The following is a 15,892-nucleotide window of genomic DNA, read 5'->3' as shown; positions in this document are numbered from 1 at the left end:
TGGAACTAAAGGAAAAAAGTGATAGTAATACAATAATACTAGGGGACTTTAATACCCCACTTACATCAACAGATAGATCATCCAGGCAGAAAATCAATAAGATCATCCAGGCAGAAAAATCAATAAGGAAACACTGGCCTTAAAGGACACATTAGACCAGACAGATTTAATAGATATATACAGAATATTGCACCCAAAAGTAGCAGAATACACGTTCTTCTCAAGTGCACATGGAACATTCTCCAGGACAGATCACATGTCAGGCCACAACACAAGTTGCAATAAATTCAAGAAGACTAAAATCACAACAAGCATCTTCTCTGACCACAATAGTATGAAACTAGAAATCAACTACAGGAAGAAAACTGGAAAAATCACAAAAATGTAGAGATTAAACAACATGCTACTGAACAACCAGTGGATCATTGAAGAAATCAAAGAAGGAATCAAAAAATGCCTAGAGGCAAATGAAAACAGATACAACACACCAAAGTCTATGCGATGCAGCAAAGGTAGTTCTAAGAGCGAAGTTCATAGCAATGCAGGTCTATCTCAAAAAAAACAAGAAAAATCCCAAATAATCTTTACACCTAAAGGAACTAGAAAAAGAAAAGCAAACAAAGCCCAAGGTCAGTAGAAGGAAGAAAATAATGGGTTAGAGCAGAAATAGATAAAATAGAGAATAAAAAAATAGAAAAAAGGTCAATGAAACTAAGAGCTGGTTCTTTAAAAAGATAAACAAAATTGACAAACCTTCAGCTAGACCAAACAGGAACAAAAGAGGGCTCAAATAAACAAAATCAGAAATGAAAGAGAAGTTACAGCTTATACCACAGAAATAGAAAGGATCACGGAGACTACTACGAAAAATTATATGCCGACAACCTAGAAGAAATAGATAAATTCCTAGAATCACACAACCTTCCAATACTGAATCATAAAGAAATAGAAAATCAGAATAGACCAATTACTAGATAAGGAGATTGAACTAGTAATCAAAACCCTTCCAACAAATAAAAGTCCAGGACCAGACAGCTTCACTGGTGAATTCTGCCAGACATTCAAAGATTTAATGCCTACCCTTCTCAAACTCTTCCCAAAAACTGAAAAGGAGGGAACACTTTCAAACTCATTTTATGAGGTCAGCATTACTCTGATAGCAAAACCAGACGAGGACATCACAAGAAAAGAAAATTACAAGCCAATATCTTTAATGAATATAGACGTAAAAATCCTCAACAAAATATTAGCAAACTGAATTCAACAATACCTTTAAAGGATCATACACCATGATCAAATGGGATTTATTCCAGGGACACAAAGATGGTTCAATATCTGCAAATCAGTCAATGTGATACACTTCATTAACAATATGAAGGATAAAAATCATATGATCATCTCAATAGATGCAGAAAAAGCATCTGACAAAATTCAACATCCATTTATAACAAAAACTCTCAACAAAGGAGGTATAGAGGGAACACACCTCAACATAACAAAGGCCATATATGACAAGCCCACAGCTAACATCATACTAAGATCAGGAACAACACCAGGATGTCCACTCTTGCCACTTTAATTTAACATAGTATTGAAAGTCTAGGCCAGACTAACTAGGCAAGAAAAAGAAATAAAAGGCATCCAAATAGGAAAGGAAGAAGTAAAACTGTCACTATTTGCAGATGACATGATACTATATATAGAAAACTCTAGGGCCAGCCCGGTGGCTTAGCGGTTAAGTGCGCACACTCTGCTACTGGTGGCCTGGGTTCGGATCCCAGGCGCGCACTGACGCACTGCTTCTCCGGCCATGCTGAGGCCGAGTCCCACGTACAGCAACTAGAAGGATGTGCAACTATGACATACAACTATCTACTGCGGCTTTGGGGAAGAAAAAAAGGAGGAGGATTGGCAATAGATGTTAGCTCAGAGCCGGTCTTCCTCAGCAAAAAGAGGAGGATTAGCGTGGATGTTAGCTCAGGGCTGACCTTCCTCACAAAAAAAAAAAAAAGAAAACTCGAAAGACTCCATCAAAAAACTGTCAGAATTCAGTAAAGTTGCAGGATAGAAATTCAATACACAAAAATCTGTTGCATTTCGATACACGAGAAATTAAGAAAACAATCCTATTTACAACTGCATCAAAAATAATAAAATACCTAGGAATAAATTTAATCAAGGAGGTGACAGACTTGGGCATTGAAAACTATAAGACACTGATGAAAGAAATTAAAAATGACATAAATAAATGGAAATATAGTCCATGGTCATGGACTGGAAAAATATTGTTAAAATGTCCATACTACCCAAAGCAATCTCAAGATTCAATGCAATCCCTACCCAAAATTCCAATGATATTTTTCATAGAAAGAGAACGAACCATACTAAAATTTGTATGGAACCACCAAGACCCCAAATAGCCAAAGCAATCTTGAGAAAGAAGAACTAAACTGGAAGCATCATGCTCCCTGATTTCAAACTTTATTACAAAGCTAAAGTAATTAAAACAGTAGGGTACTGGCATAAAAACAGACACATAAATCAATGGAACAGAATAGAGAGCCCAGAAATAAACCTACGCATATGGTCAATTAATTTATGACAAAGGAGCCAAGAATATACAGTGGGGAAGACAGTCTCTTCAATAAATGGTGCTGGGAATTGGACAGCCACATGCAAAAAGTGAAACTGGACCACTATCTGATACCATACCCCAAAATTAATTCAAAATGGATTAAAGACTTGAATGTAAAACGTGAAACCATAAAACTGCTAGAAGAAAACACAGGCGGTAAGCTCCTTGACATACATCTTGGTAATGATTTTTTGGATCTGATACCAAAAGTAAACGTAACAAAAGCAAAAATAAACAAGTGGGCCTACATCAAACTAAAAAGCTTCTGTGCGGCAAAGAAAATCATCAACAGAATGAAAAGGCAACCTACTGAATGGGAGAAAATATTTGCAAATCATATATCTGATACGGGAATATTATACAAAATATACAAAAAACTCATACAACTCAATAGCAGAAAAAACAATCTGATTAAAAAATAGGCAAAGATCTGAATAGACCTTTTTCCAAAAAAGACATAGAGATGGCCAACAGGTACATGAAAAAATGCTTAACATCATTAATTATCAGGGAAATGCAAATCAAAACCACAATGAGACACCACCTCACACCTGTTAGGATGGCTATTACCAAAAAGACAAGAAGTAAGTGTTGGCGAGGATGTGGAGAAAAGGGAACCCTTGTGCACTGTTGCTGGGAACGTAAATTGATGCAGCCACTAAGGAAAACAGTATGCAAGTTAATAAAAAAATTAAAAATAGAATTACCATATGATCCAGCAATTCTACTTCTGGGTATTTATCTGAAGAAAATCAAAACACTAATTCAGAAAGATATATGCACCCCTGTGTCAATGCAGCATTATTTACAGTAGTCAAGATATGGAAACAACCTAAGTGTCCATCGATGGATGAACGGAGAAAGAAATTGTGGTATATATACATACACAATGGAATACTACACAGCCATAAAAGGAATGAAATCTTGTCATTTGTGACAACAGGGATGGGCCTTGAGGGCATTACGCTACGTGAAATAAGTCAGATAGAGAAAGACAAACGCCGAGTGAGCTCTCTTACATGCGGACTCTAAAAAACAAAAACAAACTCATAAATACACAGAACAGAATGGTGGTTGTAAGAGATGGGGAGTGAGGGTGGGAGAAATGGATGAACTGAGGTTTTTTTAGTTTAAATAAATTCAACAAAAAAATTTTTTTTAAAAAGAGCAGGGGCCAGCCCCGTGGTGTAGTGGTTAAGTGCACGCGCTCCACTGCTGGTGGCCCGGGTTGAGATCCTGGGCGTGCACTGCTGCACCACTTGTCAGGCCATGCTGTGGTGGTGTCCCACATAAAGTGGAGGAAGATCAGCATGGATGTTAGCTCAGGGCCAGTTTTCCTCACCAAAAAAAAAAAAAAAAAAAGAGGAGGATCGGCATGGATGTTAGCTCAGGGCTGAATCTTCCTCAGCAAAAAAAAAAAAAAAAAAAAAGAGCAAGCAGGTATATTCCTTAACTCATTTTACAAGGCCACCAAAACCTCACAAGGACAGTAACAGAAAACAAAACTAGAGGCCAATCTCACTTAAAAACAAAGATCCAAAATTCCTAAGAAAAATAAAAAGAAAATGTGATAATGACCAAACTGGGTTTATTTCTGGAATGCAAAGTTGATTTAGCAGTAGGAAATCAATTGATATAATTTGATTCAAGGAGCAACATCATATGATTATATTAAGAGTAGGGAAAGCATTTGATAAAATCCAGCATCATTCATGATATAAGCTCTTACCAAGAACAGAAACTTCCTTAATCTAATAGAGTAACTGGGAAAAAATTAAAGCAAATATCATATTTAGTGGAGAAATGTTGAAAGTTTTCCCTTTGAGAAAGGGAACAAAACAATGGTGCCCTCTATCACCATTTCTATTCAATATTATAATCTAAGTACTAGTTAGCACAGTAATAAACAAAAGTATTACAATTTGAAAGGAAGAAACAAAGACTATAGAAAAACTACTAAAAGCAACAAACGTTTAGCACAATTGCTAGACTTTAGTCGATATACAAAAGTCAATTGTATTTTTATAAACAACAAAATGAAATTTATAAAAATTTACAATATCAAAAAATATCAAATATCCAGGAATAAAACTCTCAAAAGTTGTGAATGACTTTCTGGAGAAAATTATAAAATATTATTGAGAGAAATTAAAAAGGATCTAAATAAATGGAGCAGCATTTCATGTTCATGAATTAGAAAACAATATGATAAAGATGTCAATTCTTCCTAAATTGCTCTATAGATTCCATACAAATACAATCAAAATCACAACAAGTTTTTTTTGTGCGTGCATGTGTGGTCTGTGGAAAGTGACAAGATGATACTAAAATTCATATTAATGTGCAAAAAGGGGCCAAGAATAGCCAAGATGCTCTCAAAGGACAACCAGGTGGAAGAACTTGTTCTAGTGAACATCAAGACTTATCATAAAGCTACAGTAAAGAAGACAGTGTGGTATCAGTGCAAGGACCAATGGAACAGAATAGACTGCCAAGAAACAGAACCCTAAACATAGGGATATTTGATTACTGACAATAGTAGGGAAAGATAGTGTGCTGGGACAATTAGCCATCCATGTGGAAAAAAATAATATTGTCCCCTTCCTCACAGGATGCACAAAAATCAATTTCAGGCAGATGCTAGACCTATACGTGAAAGCCAAAACAATAAAGCTTCTGGAGGATGGGAGAGAATAGGGAAGGATATTTTAAACTGAACCTGATCTGATGTCTAGTTTAAACATAAAGGAAAATAATGATAAATCTGACTACATTAAAACTAAGAACTCTGGTTTATCAAAAGACACATTAAAAATATAAAAGCAGGGGCGGCCCCGTGGCTTAGCGGTTAAGTGCACACGCTCCGCTACTGGCGGCCCGGGTTCGGATCCCGGGCGCACACCGATGCACCGCTTCTCTGGCCATGCGTCGTGGCCATCGCGTCCCACGTACAGCAACTCGAAGGATGTGCAGCTATGACATACAACTATCTACGGGGGCTTTGGGGGAAAAAATAAATAAATAAAATTAAAAAATATATATATATATATAAAAGCATGCCCTTGCAACCAGTAAGGGCTCATTTCTAGCATATAATAAAGAACTTCTACAAATCAGCAAGTCAAAATAGGCAAGGAAGTACATGACACATTTTTGAAGCAATTCCACCCAAAACAGCTATGAAAGCACAAACCTCAGTCAGCTAGATTTAGTTATAAATACTGACACTTTCCTTGAGATTTACAGAGTAAAAGGTTTTATTATATATTAACTCAAAAATTTTTTAGATGCCCATATTAAAATAAACCAGTTCTCCCATTCTTTCTCTAGTCAGAATTCCAAAAGAAATACTTATAACTGAAAAAGTCCTTTTAGGAAATCTGGCTACTCCAATGTCAGAAAGACATTCTCCAAAAACTGAAACCTACCTACATATCTGTGAACAACAGAATAATATATAGTGTTATATTTACACGATAGAATACACAGTAATGAGAGAACAGTCTACAAGTACACACAATGTAGATAAATCTCACATTCATAATGTTGCACAAGAGATCACAGTAAGATTCCATTTATATAAAGTACAAAAGTAGGCAAAACTAATCTGTGATGATAAAAATCAGGGAAATAATTGGGGGATAGGGTGGTAAGTGACCAGAAGGGCACATAAAGGGGCTTCTAAGTGGCTGGTAACGTTCACTTTCTTCATCTGGGTGCTGGTACACAAGTGGGCTCAGCAGTGAGCTGTTCACTACTGATGTGGACTTCTGCACATATATTAAACTTTAATAAATTTTTTTTTTTTAAAGATTTTATTTATTTATTTTTTCCCTCCAAAGCCCCAGTAGATTGTTGTATGTCATAGCTGCACATCCTTCTAGTTGCTGTACGTGGGACGCGGCCTCAGCATGGCCGGAGAAGCGGTGCGTCGGTACGCGCCCGGGATCCGAACGCGGGCCGCCAGCAGCGGAGCGCGCGCACTCAACCGCCAAGCCACGGGGCCGGCCCTAATAAATTATTTTTTAAGTGTGAAGGAGTATCTATTTTTCAAAATTGGTTAGGGGACATGACAGCAAAAATGTGTGAAGTCCACTGCTTCAGGTCAAAGCCCAGAAATCAAATAACTAACAAAAACTAAAAAAGCAGGTATTGGACAACATGCTAATTACCAAAAAATATTCATAGAGGTGTCAAACCAACTAGTGACTCTCAAACTTACAGTAACATTGGTTAGAAACTATTTCAACTCAAAAAGATAAATTGACTTATATCTAGATTTAGTGACTAGTGTTGATTCATAAAGATCTAAGACAAGCAACTTGATCTTACAGGTTTTTATTAAATAGGAGGGTCTTTCAAATCTCAGAAATTAACTAATAAATTCACACATCTAGTCAAATCTCCTAATTTTACAAATGAAGAAACCAAGGTCCTTTGAAGTTGAGTGATTTGTTCAAGGTCATAAGCAGCTCTTGATAAGTAGAAACAATAGAAGTTATTTAAGTTCACACCTCTCCCAATTTTCTGTCAGTTCTAGGGGATTTCCACCCACCAAGAGCATTTATTTACTGGCAGTGTGCCTCAATACATACCATATTCAATTGAAATATTTTTATCCAAATGTTACCAATTCAAAATTAATTTCTTTGCCATCCATGACTAATAGCCAAAAGCTATTTCTGAGGCAGAAAAGATAAGACTTACTGGAAGTAAAGTTCATGATGTGCAACCCAACAGATAACTTTCTGTTTACACTAAATGATGACTTGGACATCAAACTTAAGGCATATGTGATAATTTAGAATGACAATGGCACCTACAGCATATGGTACTCCTGAAAAAGACTTAAAAGAATCAATCATGACCACAAACTGAAACCAGTACATATAAACAAACAAATGTGCTAAATTATTGACATTAAATTATTGTACTAACTTAATATTAATTTCTTATTAAATCAATCATAAGTACAAAAAATTAATTTCTCCCATTCATTCCAATTAGCTAGTATATCCAATATGAAGAAAGTATGCTTTCTATCCAACTTTAACATTTTTAAAAGGAAGGATGAGTTGTCATTTTGAAGCTAAATTCATTAAAAGTGAACAGTACATAAAAGAACTCATTTAGGGCCAGCCCCGTGGCTTGGCGGTTAAGTGCGCGCGCTCCGCTGCTGGCGGCCCGGGTTCGGATTCCGGGTGAGCACTGACACACCGCTTCTCCGGCCATGCTGAGGCCGGGTCCCGCGTACACCAACTAGAAGGATGTGCAGCTATAACATACAACTATCTACTGGGGCTTTGGGGGGAAAAAAAATAAATAAAATTAAAAAAAAAAAAGAACTCATTTAGTCCTGTGAAAACATATTTTTAAATTATAAAAATGCTTTAGTCTCCACCTTATCCCTATAGCATTCTTTCCACTATCATAGGTCTCTCTACTTTTATTTCAAACTATAAAGTTCAGTGCTAAGACAAATCCCTGCATGTGCCATCACCAGGGGAAACCCCTGGCCTTTTGAGGACCTGCAGAAAACTTAAATCAGAAAATGGCTTTATGTCCACAGAAACTCATTCACTAAAGAACAGGAGATCTCAATGATATAAATGCAAACAATTAAAAATGACTTAACAACTTAATGCAACATGGTATCCCACATTAGCAAGAAAACTGGTGAAATCGAATAAAACTGCAGTTTAGCTAATCTTAATATACCAATGACCGTGTTTTAGTTTGACAAAGGTACCACAGTTATGTATACCTGGGTGAAGGGTATATGGGAACTCTGTACTATCTTTGCAACTTTTCTGTAAATCTAAAATTATTCCAAAATAAAAAGCTTACTTAAAAAGAAACGATTTAGCGAAAACTACCAAAAGTTGACAAGTTTGTACCTCTATTCTGACCCAATCAAACGTCCACAGTCAGTATCTTCAAGTAATGTCTCTCCATTCCCACAAGGTCTAAATAGGAGATGGGGGTGGGTTCACAGAAGAAATGCTACCTATTTCTCCAATATTACTAAATAAAATAAACCCCAGAAAAGCCTCTCAAAAAAAGGTGCTTACTTTTGGCAGGGATGAAAATAAAAAGCTATGAAACCATTTCTCAGTGGATAAGGGAGGAGAACGATCCTATTTAAGTACAATAGATATGGGCGTGGAGAGCCAAGTAAAGGGGGGTAATTCCAGAGGTCCTAAAACAGTAAAGCTTAATAATAAATATATAACATTTCTTATGCATTCACCTATAGGCCAGGTGCTGTTTTAAGTGCTTTATATATATTAACACATTTAACCCTTCCAAGAGCCCTGTAAGAGAGGCAGTTCTTTTTTTTTTTTTTGTGAGGAAGATCGGCCTTGAGCTAACATCTGCCAATCCTCCTTTTTTTTTTTTGCTGAGGAAGACTGGCTCTGGCCTAACATACATGCCCATCTTCCTCCACTTTATATGGGACACCGCCACAGCATGGCCTGACAAGCGGTGCGTCAGTGCACGCCCGGATCCGAACCAGTGAACCCCGGGACGCTGCAGCGGAGCGCGCGCACTTAACTGCTTGCACCACCGGGCTGGCCCTAAAGTATTTTTTTTTCTTTCTTTTTTCTTTTTTTTTCGTGAGGAAGATCAGCCCTGAGGTAACATCCATGCCAATCCTCCTCTTTTTGCTGAGGAAGACTGGCCCTGGGCTAACATCTGTGCCCATCTTCCTCCACTCTATATGGGACGCCACCACAACGTGGCTTGACAAGTGATGCCTCAGTGCGAGCCCGGGCTGCCAGCAGCAGAGTGTGCACACTTAACCGGTATGCCACCGGGCCAGCTCAGAGAGGCAGTTCTTATACCTGCATTTTACAGATGAGAAGTTCTGTAAGTGATGGAACAGAGATTTGAGGGCAACCACTATACTATACACCCTGTTGAGGAGCCAAGACAGGAAAAAGCTCCTGCCTTCTAGAGATCAAGTCCCACTACTCACCCTCTCCTCAGCCTCCACCAGAGAAGAAAGCCCTTCTGCCCAAGGCTTGAGAGTCCTTGCTAAGATTGTGAAGGAATGTGACTCCACTGCCCCATCTTCAAGATTGTTTTCATAATCTTTCAGTACCTGATGCTCTCAGCGCATGTTCTTGTTGAGACACTTATACACAGAAGTTAGTTTTTAGTACTACCAGTCTTCAAATTCAGATACGTTGGGCTGGACTGCGAATCTGAAGGCCACATATGACATTATTTCTGTGGGAAAATGGTGCTGATTTCCAAAAAGAAAGTCTTATAAATGGACCACTTAAAAATTGAGACTCTCTCTACAGACTCTGGTCTTATAGATGCCAAGATAATAAAACAAATTTTAATAAAAACACTATGGTTACTCAAATAATCCAGTTTTGCTCATACATCAAAGTGGCATAGTTCCTCATACCTAACATAATAGGAATGGTGGGGGGCCAGGCCCTTGGCTTAGCAGTTAAGTGCACGCACTCCGCTACTGGCAGCCTGGGTTCGGATTCTGGGCGCGCACCGATGCACCGCTTCTCTGACCATGCTGAGGCGGCGTCCCACATACAGCAACTAGAAGGATGTGCAACTATGACATACAACTATCTACTGGGGCTTTGGGGGGAAAAAAAGGAGGAGGATTGGCAATAGATGTTAGCTCAGGGCTGGTCTTCCTCAGCAAAAAGAGGAGGATTGGCATGGATGTTAGCTCAGGGCTGATCTTCCTCACAAAAAAAAAAAAAAAAAGGAATGGTGTTACTGAAAAAAGTCAGCTTAATATTTTACGGATTTCCTGCACTATTGCCAATTTTGGATATACCCAATAGTTAATATACTGCTCTCCTTGGCCCCCCATAAGCTTTGCACTAAAAAATTACTACTGAATAAACAAATATATCTTTCACACACACACACATCCAAGAACAGAAGGGGTGTCATTTCAGAAGGTAGCTAAAGTAGTAATAGCAGCAGTAATAATGCCAATGACAATGTAATAATAACAAGAACTAACTCTTTTTGAGCATTTACCATTGCTAGGCATGTTTTAAATACTAGACATCCTCTGGCTCATTTAATCCTCACAAAAGTCCTGTGAGGTAGATATCACATTATCCCAATTTCAAACATGAGGAAACAGGACAGAGATTAAGCAACTTGCCGAAGATCATCACAAAGCTAGCTAAGCGTCAAAAGTAAGATCTGAACATTTGAACATTTTACCTCTAGAGATCATATTTTTAACCACGGCACTCTGTAATTAAATAATTTGGTAAACTCTTTTTTTTTAATTGAGGTAACACTGATTTTCATAAACTCTTAAACAAAGGGTGCTTACTCAAATTCATTTTTAAAACAAGAGTGGTTTGGAGACACAAAAAATATGCCCATCTTGCCTTTTATTAGGAATGTTCTTCAACCAAGCTAAAAACTGAACACATTTATGGAGAACAAATTTAAGATGTATTTTACTTCACTTTTACCACTTTGAAATCCATCACTTAATTGTTTGAACACTACAAACAGTGGTAACAGTATGTAACTTCAACAACACTAATAAAACTTTATTTCAAAATCTTCAGGTAAAACACACTGTCCACATTTACCATTAAGTAAACTAGTGTAAAATAACTGCACAAGTTCCAATACCCTTGAAAAGTTTCAAAACAGCAGCAAGAAAAAGTAGGAACAAGATATTCCTTTCATGACAAAGCAAAACTGTTCTTTCCACAACACTGTAACATCTGCTTTAATGACAAACATTAACCTGAGATGGACTGAACTTCAACTGTATTTCAAAACACGTGCTTAAATTCAGAAATTCCTCACTGACAATCTAAAAAGGCTATCAACGTCTATCTCCTAGAGGAGCCATCTGATCCACATAACACATCTAATTTTGAATAGCTCAAGGTGCACTCCCTACCATCCCACTGAGTAATTAACAAAAGCACACAACCTCCAAGAACTTCTGGAGTACAAGCTGATTTTTTTAAATCGTCTATTTGAATCTCAGAACTGGCCTTCCCAGGAAACAAAGGTCTATGTGCCAGGTTTCCAAATCAGCCCACAAAAGCTTAAACACCCATAAGGTTACAGAAGGATAATAAAATACCAAACCTGCATGGGCAGTGTTTCTACAGGAAAACCCATTTAGCATTCAACTTAAAATAAAAGCAACTACCCCACCCCACTCAATCCTGGAAGTAGAAAAGAATTCTTCCCTCCCCTAACTAGGAGTCTGAGCTCCCCTAGGACCACAGGCCTAGGCTTCCATGATCAAGGTAGAGCAGGAGGAAAGGCAGCAAGTTAGGACAAAAAGGCAGAACTTCGGTGGGAGGAGATCCTGAGATAAGAAAGGCAAAACCTACTTGGGACAGACGGATGAAGGGTGGGATGGCAGCTAAAATGAGAGAGGAAGAAGTGTGGGGGTCACGGTGGGCTGCAGAAGAGGACAAGGGAACAGTGCCCGCTCCCGCAGCAGTGGGTTTTCATAAACTCTCCTCCTTATCGCTTAGGAGAGGAAAGGAAAAGAAAAAGAGAAACCATAGCAAGGGTCCTAACACTGCCTCCCTCACTCTGGCTACTCTCATTCTCCTTTTCGGAGAACTGAGTGGGTTAAGGGGTCTTGTCCAAGTCCCTCTTGACCCTCTAGAGCACAGGGATTCAGAGAAAGGGAGTAGACTTAGAGGAGTTTCGTTGCCCTCCTTGTCAGCATCCACTCTGCCCAAAGACTTCAGTGTCAACTGAGAACTATGGGAAGGCTCCAGGTACCAGCAGGAACAGTGTCAGAAAGAGAGGAAGGAAAATTAAGGTGAGAAATTTGAAGCAGGAGGGAAGTGGGATGTTGAAGGGTCAGACAAACAAATTAACAGAACTGCCAATGAGTTAAACTATAATAAATGTTCTTAAATATTTAGGATTAATTCATTTTGACAGTTCCAAACACTTCATCAGGTCCATTTCACTTTTAGACAAATGAATATTTGTGGCCATGATAATAAATTGAGGTTTATTATGGGGAAGGTATAAAAATAAACTTCTAAAGACATATGAGACAATTTCCTGGTGTCTTTTCTTTATATAGTGGCAATATAAGTCATCTCAGAGAGGCTTTTTTATTTACTTGGTGAGCACTCAGTTACATTATCATTTGTCAATTTTTTCACCCCAATAGCCCAAATACCATGAGTAATTACCTTCACAAATAAGTATATTTAACTCTTTCTTGGGCATATAACGATAATGAAAAATTTGCTCATTCAGACCAAACACTGTCTGTCAGGACTCTAAGGTATTACTTCAAGCAAAGCTCCAAACTCCATATAACATATACACACGCAGATGTATCCTGGGGAGCAGAGGACTTCTTTTTCCTCTAATGCCCACTGTTTCCAGGAGACATGGTTACTTAACTGAAGGCTCCCAAACAACTTACTTCTTATAAGATGAAGCAGCAAATCCCAAATTCCATAATAAGTTTTCTAGAACTTCCAGCCAGGGATAATTGATTCGACAGGCAAACCTAACCAAATAACCTGCTGAAGGATGAGTGCCAGACACTTAACCACCTTTCCTTTTTTTAAATTTCAGCAGCTACTCTTGCAGTTGAACTCTCTCTTGAGCAGAGATAATGGCAAGGATGGCAAGCTCAGCAGCACATCAAAGATGCAAGAGCAGAGACTAGTGGGGGACAAAAGTGACCAACGGCCGTGCACTAGCAAGATGTTCTTCCTGTTTCCCCAACACCTCAGATACTGCCTGGGAAACTGGAAGGTGTTTTACTCCCTAGCCCCATAGAAGATTATGCTGGATCCCAGAACAGCTGCCATTATTTTCTGCAAACCGCGAACCGGGTCCGAAACCCCTGTACTAAATTAAAGAGAAGGAAAACAGTGTCTGTTATCAAGTACTCTACTCGTTGGAGAAGGCAGGTGGGTGGGTGAGTAGGTGGGTGGGTGAGTAGGTGGGTGGGTATGTTTATGTGTACCTCCAAGCTATGATAAAGCAAATTCAAACCCCTCTAAATAGTTGGTATTTTATTTTAGTAATGTAATTTGGAAAACTATACAGGACCAGAATAAACAAAACATTTCATCTTTGAATTATCTTGGGCATACTGAAACTGGATGCAAAATTACTAAAAACATCTGAATTTCAGATAGCTCACTAGCGGCTACTAGGAATCCTTAGTAATCAGCAAACTTCTGCTAAAATGTTACCTCTGGCTAGAAAATGGACATAGCTGAAAAGAAAAAAAACGACATTATCTTCAGTCAAGGACACTGAAAGCTTTCTAGATTACCAAAAGAACTGAAAGGTTTCTTTGAAACAAAAATTTCCATTTTCATAAAATTTGTATTAATCAGCACGTACACTTATGCAGAGCATAGTAGAAAAAGCACATATTCTAGAATCAGACACACATGAGTTTGAGTTCTAGCTCTGCAACTTAGCAGCTATACGACCTCCTCAGAAAAGTTAGTGAAAAATACCGGGGTTAGTGTCGATATCTGTACAAGAGGGATAACATTATCTTTAGCACAGGGTAGCTATGAGCATTAAATGCAAACATACGTAACTCACCGAGCCCAGTGCCTGAATATTCTCAATGTTAGCTCCCTTCGCTCCACCACAAACTGTAGAGTGTGGTATCTATAATTGAGAAAACTGTGTCAAATAAATGTGAAAGAAAATTCCGAGTGACAGAACATTGATTATTATGTTCTGTCAAATGTAAAGATGAAAATCACATATCTAATATTTACCTTCATTAAAGTCTTTCCCTTGATTAAGCTAGTTGTAGGCAAATGGGGGCTGGGGCTAAAGTTGAAAAACTTCATATCGCACACTGATTTAAAATTATGTATGTGTATGCTTGCATTCTTCCAGTGTTCATAAAAAGACACCATCACAAAACTTTCCATGGGTGATGATGCCCTTTATAATTTAATACTGTGAAAAATTAAACTCTCATCTCAAAAGCCCTTTCTTGATCGAAATGTTTCTTTCTTCTTACAAATGTTCTTGTATACTACTGCAAAACATTTGCAAAACAAAGAAAAAAAGTAAATCCCCTTATCCTTCCAAAATGAAAAAGTGTGCAAAAGAAGCTAAGTTCGTCAAATTCTTCTTCTTCCCCATCAATTCTTGTTTTTTTACAAACCAGAAGTAAATACATCACAAGCGAAAATTACTGTCTGACAAACCACTAATGAACATATGGAACTGACAATCCCTGTCTGAACCAAAGATGACAAGTTTTCTTAAGCAATTTAAAAAAATCACGTTTCAGTAAGGAGAGAAATGCTTTTCACCAACAATAAGAAATTTTGACCTCATATGCAGCTTACTTTATAACTCACCTTGTCCCCCCTTCCATCCCCCCAAATCCTGCTTTTATGCACTTTAATGAGCTGGTACACAGTACTAAACTATATAACTCCAACTGGGAATAACTGTAATCTGTTATTGGACCTCAGAGAACTGCTTATATGATCTTTAAAAGAAGGGAGACAATGTTTTCTCCTTAGTCCACACCTGCCAACAGTCATTTGCAAATCTCTTTTAGAACAATTATTACTATTACTACTAATCTTCCCCATGTCTCTCAAAACCTCAACAGCCCCAACCTTGGTGCTTTTAGTTCTCATCCCGAAACGCCTTGCTGGGGCTTGAAGCCCGTCCACAGAGGTTCACTCTTGGCAATGTCTGGGGTCCGGTGAGGAAGGACATCATCCCCTCCGTTTGAGGAGCCAGGGCCAACCCAGGCCCCCGGCCACTCCCTCTCTCCTCGGCCTCCCGGGGCGTCCGGGGCGGTGCGGGCGCGCGAGGCCCTGCGCAGACCTCCCGCAGCCCCGCAGTTCCCGGTGTCTGCCGCAGCCCCAGGCCGGGCGGAGCCCCGAGCCACCCGCAGTCGCACACACGCCCACCGCCCGGGCGCGGGGTCACCGGGACGACCCCAGGGCCACCCCCGACGCGCCGGGCAGGTGCCGGGCCTCCTCGAGGACACTCACCCGGCACCCGCTGCTCCCCGTCCGCCGCTGCCGCCGCCTCGCCCTCACGCCCGCCGCCTGTTCCCGCGGGGGGTCCGGGCCGGCGCCGCTTCCCCGCCCGACCCCCCCTCGGGTGCGCGCCGCGCGGGGCCCGGACCTGGTGAGAGCCGCCGCCGCCGCTGCCGCCGCCCCCTTTCCTCCCTCCTCCCTCAGTGCGTCCCTCCCACCGAGGCCCGCCTCGTAGTTCCTGGATCCGGTCTCAGCGAGA

The 15,892-nt window shown here is 39.5% G+C and overlaps 1 protein-coding gene across 7 annotated transcripts in view; it reads right to left on the bottom strand.

Annotated features, from left to right (window-relative positions):
* The window catches only part of TAB3 (TGF-beta activated kinase 1 (MAP3K7) binding protein 3), a 64,834-nt gene extending 49,066 nt beyond the window's left edge, over positions 1-15,768 (bottom strand). For 4 of the 7 annotated variants that reach the window (XM_087427284.1, XM_087427289.1, XM_087427286.1 and 1 more), the window contains exons 1-2: positions 15,646-15,768; positions 14,216-14,284 (exon numbers count right to left, since the gene is read on the bottom strand). The gene's annotated coding sequence lies outside the window, so the exon portion shown is untranslated. Of the gene's footprint in view, positions 1-14,215; positions 14,285-14,397; positions 15,238-15,645 lie in introns of those variants that run through there. The other 3 variants (XM_087427285.1, XM_014791074.2, XM_087427288.1) reach the window with 3 other exon arrangements.
* Between the last annotated feature and the right edge of the window lie 124 nt (positions 15,769-15,892).

This window comes from Ceratotherium simum, chromosome X, assembly GCF_057802395.1.
Source record: "Ceratotherium simum simum isolate JZ-2026a chromosome X, ASM5780239v1, whole genome shotgun sequence".
Classification (NCBI taxonomy): domain Eukaryota; kingdom Metazoa; phylum Chordata; class Mammalia; order Perissodactyla; family Rhinocerotidae; genus Ceratotherium; species Ceratotherium simum.
Note: the sequence above shows the minus strand (reverse complement) of the source record. Positions and strands in the feature narration are given on the sequence as shown.